Source organism: Lathyrus oleraceus, chromosome 1, assembly GCF_024323335.1.
Source record: "Lathyrus oleraceus cultivar Zhongwan6 chromosome 1, CAAS_Psat_ZW6_1.0, whole genome shotgun sequence".
In the NCBI taxonomy this organism is placed as follows: Eukaryota; Viridiplantae; Streptophyta; class Magnoliopsida; order Fabales; family Fabaceae; genus Lathyrus; species Lathyrus oleraceus.
This window is the reverse complement of record NC_066579.1, coordinates 338180733-338187667: the sequence shown is the minus strand read 5'-3', so window position 1 is coordinate 338187667 and position 6935 is coordinate 338180733. Positions and strand designations below refer to the sequence as shown.

Genomic DNA, 6935 nt, shown 5'->3' with positions numbered 1-6935 from the left:
ATTAATTTAGCTAGAAGCTTAACCCTTGTCAATTTCGCCTTACAAAACGGGATTCTTCTTGTAGTGTGTTTTTCGTCTCCAAATATATTTTTCATTATAATATAGACTATAGTATATTTTTTAAATGAAGTACTTAAGAATGTATTTATAATTTTGATACATTGAAAGACTATATTGACAATGCTTCACAATTTTAAATTGATTGCTTTTTAATGTGAAACAATAAACAAGCAATAAAAAAAAAAGTTATTTTAAACATAAGTATTACTCACAATTACATGAGTTATGTGACAGAAACAAAGTTGAAATGTTAACGTCCTGATGCAAATTTAATAGCTTATAAACATTAAACATAAGTTAAACCCAAAGATAAGTTGAATGCTACTCGGTTTATTTAATTATTATCAAAATAAACTCAATAACTTCTTATACAATTATTCTCAATAAATTATAAAATAAATATAACAAAAAATTCTACCAAATTCAAATTTCTTCACCATTCCAAGTAATCTTTACCTTTGGACCTGTTGGTCCTTCCTCTCCAAGCAGTTCTTTTGGCAAACCTTTAATAATATTTTCAAAACCCTCTTTTAGCTTCCCAGGCAACAACTCCTCCAATTTTCTCAATTCTTCATCTAGTTTATAGTCAATTCTTGGACCCCATTCCCTAAAAAAATTCAACCATGCTGGCTCTTCAACAGACTCTAAATAATCTGCAAAAATCAACACATATTTTCCCATATCCATAACATTACTACCTGGTTCAGTATCATCTCTTATACCTACTCCATCTTTCCCATTTAGAACAAGACCACTATGTGGATATGCTGCATGGCCATGCAATGAAGCATAAACATTAGGTCTTTTTGTTGAGTCATGTTGGAACTCAAGTTTAGATGAATCAACCCATTCACCTTTGGCATGCTGTGAGAAATACATATGCCATAGTTGACCATCGAAATTACTTATCCTTAGTGTCACATGCTCCCAATCACCAACATGTTCACCTATTTTCCCTAGTTTAATATCTAGAAACTCTAATTTTGCTCTTGCAGGTCCATTAAAAGGGTAAAAAATCCACATTACAATATCAGTGAATGTGCCTCCAAACATTGGTTTCACATGTACATAAGATTCTGCACTCTCAAGATTACCTTGTTTGACCCTATCTTTGTTTTCATCATCAACTGGTAAGTCTATCCAATAAGCATCATCATAGACCTGATCCTGAGGAAGGTTAGTGCCATTTTGTTGTATTGGAACTGGATTTAACGCATCGCCTTTCTTGTATAGTAATGCTCCATTGGAGAAAAACCAATTGACCGAAGAAGGTAAGTATTCTTCATCAGAATGTAGGTATAGATTTGGCGAGTAAACTTGAAGTATTGCCTCGATTTGTTTTTCATTAGGCATGATTTTTGAAATGGAATTCAGGTTCTTCAAACATGAAACAGATGGAGTTCTATTATCACCTAGGCCATAATGGCCAACGAAGGTTCCAGCACGAATGCCCGGACCGTGAGTTCCCCTAATGCTTGGAGTAACATCATAAATATTGTAATCATTGCGTCCCCAAATCCATCCAGAAAAATCACACTGTTCAGTGAGGTCTGATCTGACACACATGACTTTGTCGAGGGGAGGTTTTTCTGGTGTTGTGGTGACAACATGGCCTATTGGTGTATAACCCTCAGGTGTTAATGGTATCCAAATATACAAAGTAGAATCTTGATTAGAAGAGAGATATGTTGTGTCGAAAACAAGAGCGTAATCAAGTGGTGGCTTTAAAGCGCTGTCTGCGGTATTTGGAGAAACATCCTTTGCGACAAGAACATATCCAAAAAGAGGTTTGTTGTTATGCTGGCAGTAACTACCTAACATAGAGAACCCTTCTGGCATATCTTTCGGATCGTACACTGAGACTCCTTGATCCTCCGGGCCACCATCGTAGGCGCTCCAAACTTTGCTGAATGTTGTTACTAGAGACACTTCTAGCCCGCCGAGATCGAGGACTCCACCGGCGAAACCGTTACCTGCATGTTGCAATTCAAAACTGATTATGCATTTCATGAAAGTACATCACAAGAGGATAGAAAATGACGATGACATAATGTATACCTTCAGGCCAAGAAGTTGTTGTAATTGGAAGCTTGAATGTGTAGTCAATGGGACGAGCGCGGGATTGGAATTCGGGTTGCGTTTTATTCAAGTCTTTCTTATTATCTGCAGACAACAACACTTGAGACAACTTGAATGTAATAATTATGAAATTAATTGTTAGGTTAGTTTGAAGTCTTTAAAATAAATGTCAAATCTTTTAAATAAATTAATGGTTTTGATTAATTAATAGTTTTAAAAAAACAGATAGATCATTTCACCAATATAATACTGTTATCTAGCAACTAGTATTTATATTTATGCACTATTGTCGTATTCTTTGTTGTTGTAAGCAAACTTAAAAATGAATAATAAGTAACAATGATATAGAAGAAAAGTACCTGAAATATGATCCATTGGTGCAGTTCTAGGAACAACCCTCGTAGCTTCAATTGTCATGAAAAACACTACACAAACACAAATAATCCCCACATAAGTCAAACCCATTTTTATAAGGTTCAACACAACCTTATAAAATATTTAGCTTCTTTTGAAAGTTCTAATACTTTTGATTATTGAAGTTTGCACCAAAAGTGGTTTGATATTGTTTAACACTCACCTCTTCTTCCCTATAAATATAAGTGGATTGTGTTGGATTTTGGGGGCAGATACAGACATTCTATCCCCTATTAAAGTTAGATTTTTTTAAAAGGTATCACATTATGTAAATTTTGGTAAATTATAATTTCCAGCTTTTGGTTACGATGATACCTTATAATCACAATTAAAAAAGAGAAAAGTTACGAGAATAATGTACTCGAAGATATTACTATAAAATACAGTGAATTATACGTTGTATTCTTCAGATATGTACAATAATGTGTTGAGTCAAAACAAGCCAAAGAAAGTTACTGGAATATTCGTTTTTATCATATAAATTTTCTTAATATTAGATGTGGTTAGTTATTTTTTTTTGTTTTTTTTGGATTAATACAAAGGAAAGCAAGTTAAGGAAATTTTAAGCAATTGGATTTACTAATTAATCCTGCCAATTACATCTCGAATTCCTCTTAAGTTTAGATCCAAATCACGTCGGAAATAGTTAATTTTGTAAATAATTTTTACATTCTAAATTCTGCTGTAATTATGCTATGCTCGGTATATCAGATTTGATCAGATTTGATTTGATCAGATTTGCAGATTTGTCACGTAAAATTCAAAACATAAATATTGTTTTTCACGCCATTAATATTTAAAATTATTAATAATTATTGTCGTATTTTTCATGTTATAGATTATTTTTTTGTTTAAAAAATATTTACAAATAATTAAAATAAGAAATTATTAATAAAAATATTATAAATTTATTTATAATTAAAAATATTAATTTTAATTAATAATTAAAATATTAATATATTTAAATAATAATTAAAAATATAAATTTCAATTAAATTAAATTCAAAATAATTACAAATATTTTACAAAAATTAATATTTAAAAGTAAAATAACAATATAAAAAAATCAATCAAGATAATCATCTTCATCATCATCCATAGTTTCGTCCACATCATCATCATCCACATCACCGTCCATTGAACTATTTGTTTGGTTCCTTTATTATGAGAGCAATTGTCGCATTATTTCCTCCATCTCAATTTGTCTCTTCTTCATTTCTTCAATTTGGGCATTTATCGCCGCCTTACGTTATGTTGTCTGCATCTCGCTTCAGTTATGTTTACATCATTAGGGATGTCAATTATTGTGAACGTGACGATCATTCCTCATCCGCAACTCTTTCAAATAATATTCTATTCCATAGTCGGTAGCTTCCGGCCAAAGATCCAGCACCAAATAAACACTCGTTAGATCATATCTCGCCAATTAATAAGTTTTAAATAGAAAGATCCATGTGATCATCAATCGGATTTGAACCTATCGAAGTATACTGCAGATTTTGAACTAAAAATTATGGGAGCAATGTGTCATAGTTCTTCTACCCATATAAGAAAAACATTTAAATTAAATATAGTTTAAACAATTTAGTTATATACAAGTATTAAATAAAATAAAATAATGAAATATAGTCACATGATTTTTACGCCACAACTTTCCCATTATATATTAATAAAACTTAAACAATTTATTCATATACACAAATTAATTTAAATAAAATAATACAATATAAACAACTTATCAAAGCTAATATGGTACGTTCATCAACAAATTTCCCGATTCTTTGGTACGAGTCGTTGCAACCAGGTCATTCATTCGCGGGTGTCTCCCCAAATCCTTAGACTAATTAACAAAATTAACTTTAATTAAAAATATATATTAAATCTAAATATAACTTCAAAAAGTAGTTATAATTACCATGCGTCGAGCATGTTCGACGATTCCAATGCTGCCAACTGCACTTTCGGCGATTCCAATGCTGCCAACTGCACTAAGGTGACCCCCTTTTTCAGATGCTTTCATTTTATTTGCATTTTTAGATCTTTCCTTAAAACCAAGTGTATCCCAATAGACAAGGAGTTCATCAAAAAAATTCTTGCCTATTAAGTTAGGACAAACAATTTGCTCTTCCCAAGCATGTCTAACACACCGTAGCATGTTAGAAAGTCAAACTGCTGTTTTGCCCGCCAATTTTTTTCAATCCTATCCTCGTCAATTACTTCCCACGTACATTTTCCTGCAATGTTGTGTGACATTCAAATTAATTGTTACATAATTATAATTAAAAAAGTAATTAAAATAATAATAACTTAAAATAAATTCATTATACCTTAAATTTGCTAAGCCAACCATCTTTATCACTCTTGAAAAGTTCCCGAAATCTCTTCCAAGATTTTTTTATACACTTGTTGAATAACATAACTTATACATTGGGCAACAATCCGACTCAATTCAAAACTAAACAACAACAATTTGAATAAGTATTATTAAATCTAAAAAAAAGGCAACGGGTTTACTTAAATTAAAATTTTATAATTTAGAAATTTACGATTTTTCATAGAGCCAAATATAATAGCTTCCATCAATTATCTCATACTCACTCGAATGTACAGCGCGATCCTCCTCCTGATTACCGTCCTTAGGGCTACATGGATGGTGAGGGTATGTGTAAGGGATGTGGGGTGTAGGATCCCCCAGCCTGCCTGGATGGTGAGGGTATGTGTGAGGTATGATAAGGATATGGAAAGATAGATACCCTAGTATGCATGTATAGAAAGCTAGACACCTCAGTCTGCTGGTATGGAAAGCTAGATCCACCAGTCTATTGGAATGGAAAGGTAGATCCCCTAGATTGACTAATGAAAGTTAGGAGGGCAGATGGTAATATAGAATAGTCATGAGGGGAAAAAGTTGATATAAGAGGTTGAGAGCTAGACATAGACATGGGATCTACCTGACTCTATGGGGGAGGACACATAGCCAACTGAGGTGCCTCACATACGGTTACCCTCGGGCACTGGCGCTGATGATAGGTCTTACCCTTATCCTTATCAGTTTGGGGTTGCATTTTATCTACTTTGAGAGAATACACATATAATAAATTAACATAACATATAGAACTTATTCAACAACACAATTAATAAATCAATAAAAAACATTTAAATTGATACATTATTTTCTACCAATCATTTAGTAAAATTACAAAAATGATATATTTAAACTTTCCATGCTCGTCATCCATATCATTCTCATCACTTGATATGATATTATCCTCGGATCCAAACTCATCATTCTCTTCGTCCACATTATTTTCTTCCAACAATATAAATGCATCAACTTGATGACCCTCAACCATTGTATCACACAAACTTGTAATTTGTTCAACTTCAATCACATCATTAATTTGAGAAATTTCATCAAGTTGGCATGCAACGTCTTCCACTAGTTCGTCAGTTTAATATGACCCAATGATTTTGTTTTGATTACAACATACCACCCTAGCTTACGTGGTACAATTGAAGGATAAGGAACGTAATAAACTTTCCTAACAATATGTGACATTATGAAAGGGTCAGACTCTTTGTACCTTCTATCTATTCGAATCTCAACCGTATTATATTTCTTATCTATTTTTTTGCATCTGTCAGATGGATCATACCAATTACAATAAAACAAGACAACTTTATTTTTTTGAGTCCAAGTAATTGTATACCAACTAGTAGATATGTGTAACAATGCCATATAAGTCGTCTTCACCACCATCTTTAACTCCTTTTACAAATACACCACTGTTTATGGTTTTTTTCCTTTCAGTCCATGTCTCAGTGTGGAATTTATATTCGTTCACAAAGTATGTGTGCCAGTCATTTTCGATTCATTTGAGGCTTAAATCCCAACTATTTCCGATTGCACCAAATTTCCATGTCTTTTTTAGCCTTCTCATTATATTTTGTTTTTCCTTCGTGTTAAATACATTATCAAAAAATTCTTCTCGATATGCATAACATCAAGATTATGTCCCAACAAATTATCTTTCCAATATGGGAGGTCCCAAAATATACTTCTTTTTGTCCAATTGTGTGTGACCCCATATCCTTGAATTTTGCATGCTTTACTATTATTGGTGTATTCCATGCAATGAGGACAACCCATTTTTTCATGTGTAACCAAACAACATACCATATGCGGGAAAGTCGTTAATAGCCCATATCAAGACAACTCGCAAGGTAATATTTTGTTCACATGATATATCATAAATCCATTCTCCAATCCACAACCTCTTTAAATCATCAATTAAAGGTTGTAAGTACACGTCGATTCCGGAGTTTGGACTCGACGATCCTGGAAAGAGGCAAGTCAAAAACATGTATTGTTTTGTCTGCAC

General features: G+C 32.5%; 1 pseudogene; it reads right to left on the bottom strand.

The window, feature by feature from the left end:
- Window positions 1-483: 483 nt before the first annotated feature.
- On the bottom strand, window positions 484-2604 carry LOC127134972 (hypothetical protein At1g04090-like; annotated as a pseudogene).
- Between the last annotated feature and the right edge of the window lie 4331 nt (window positions 2605-6935).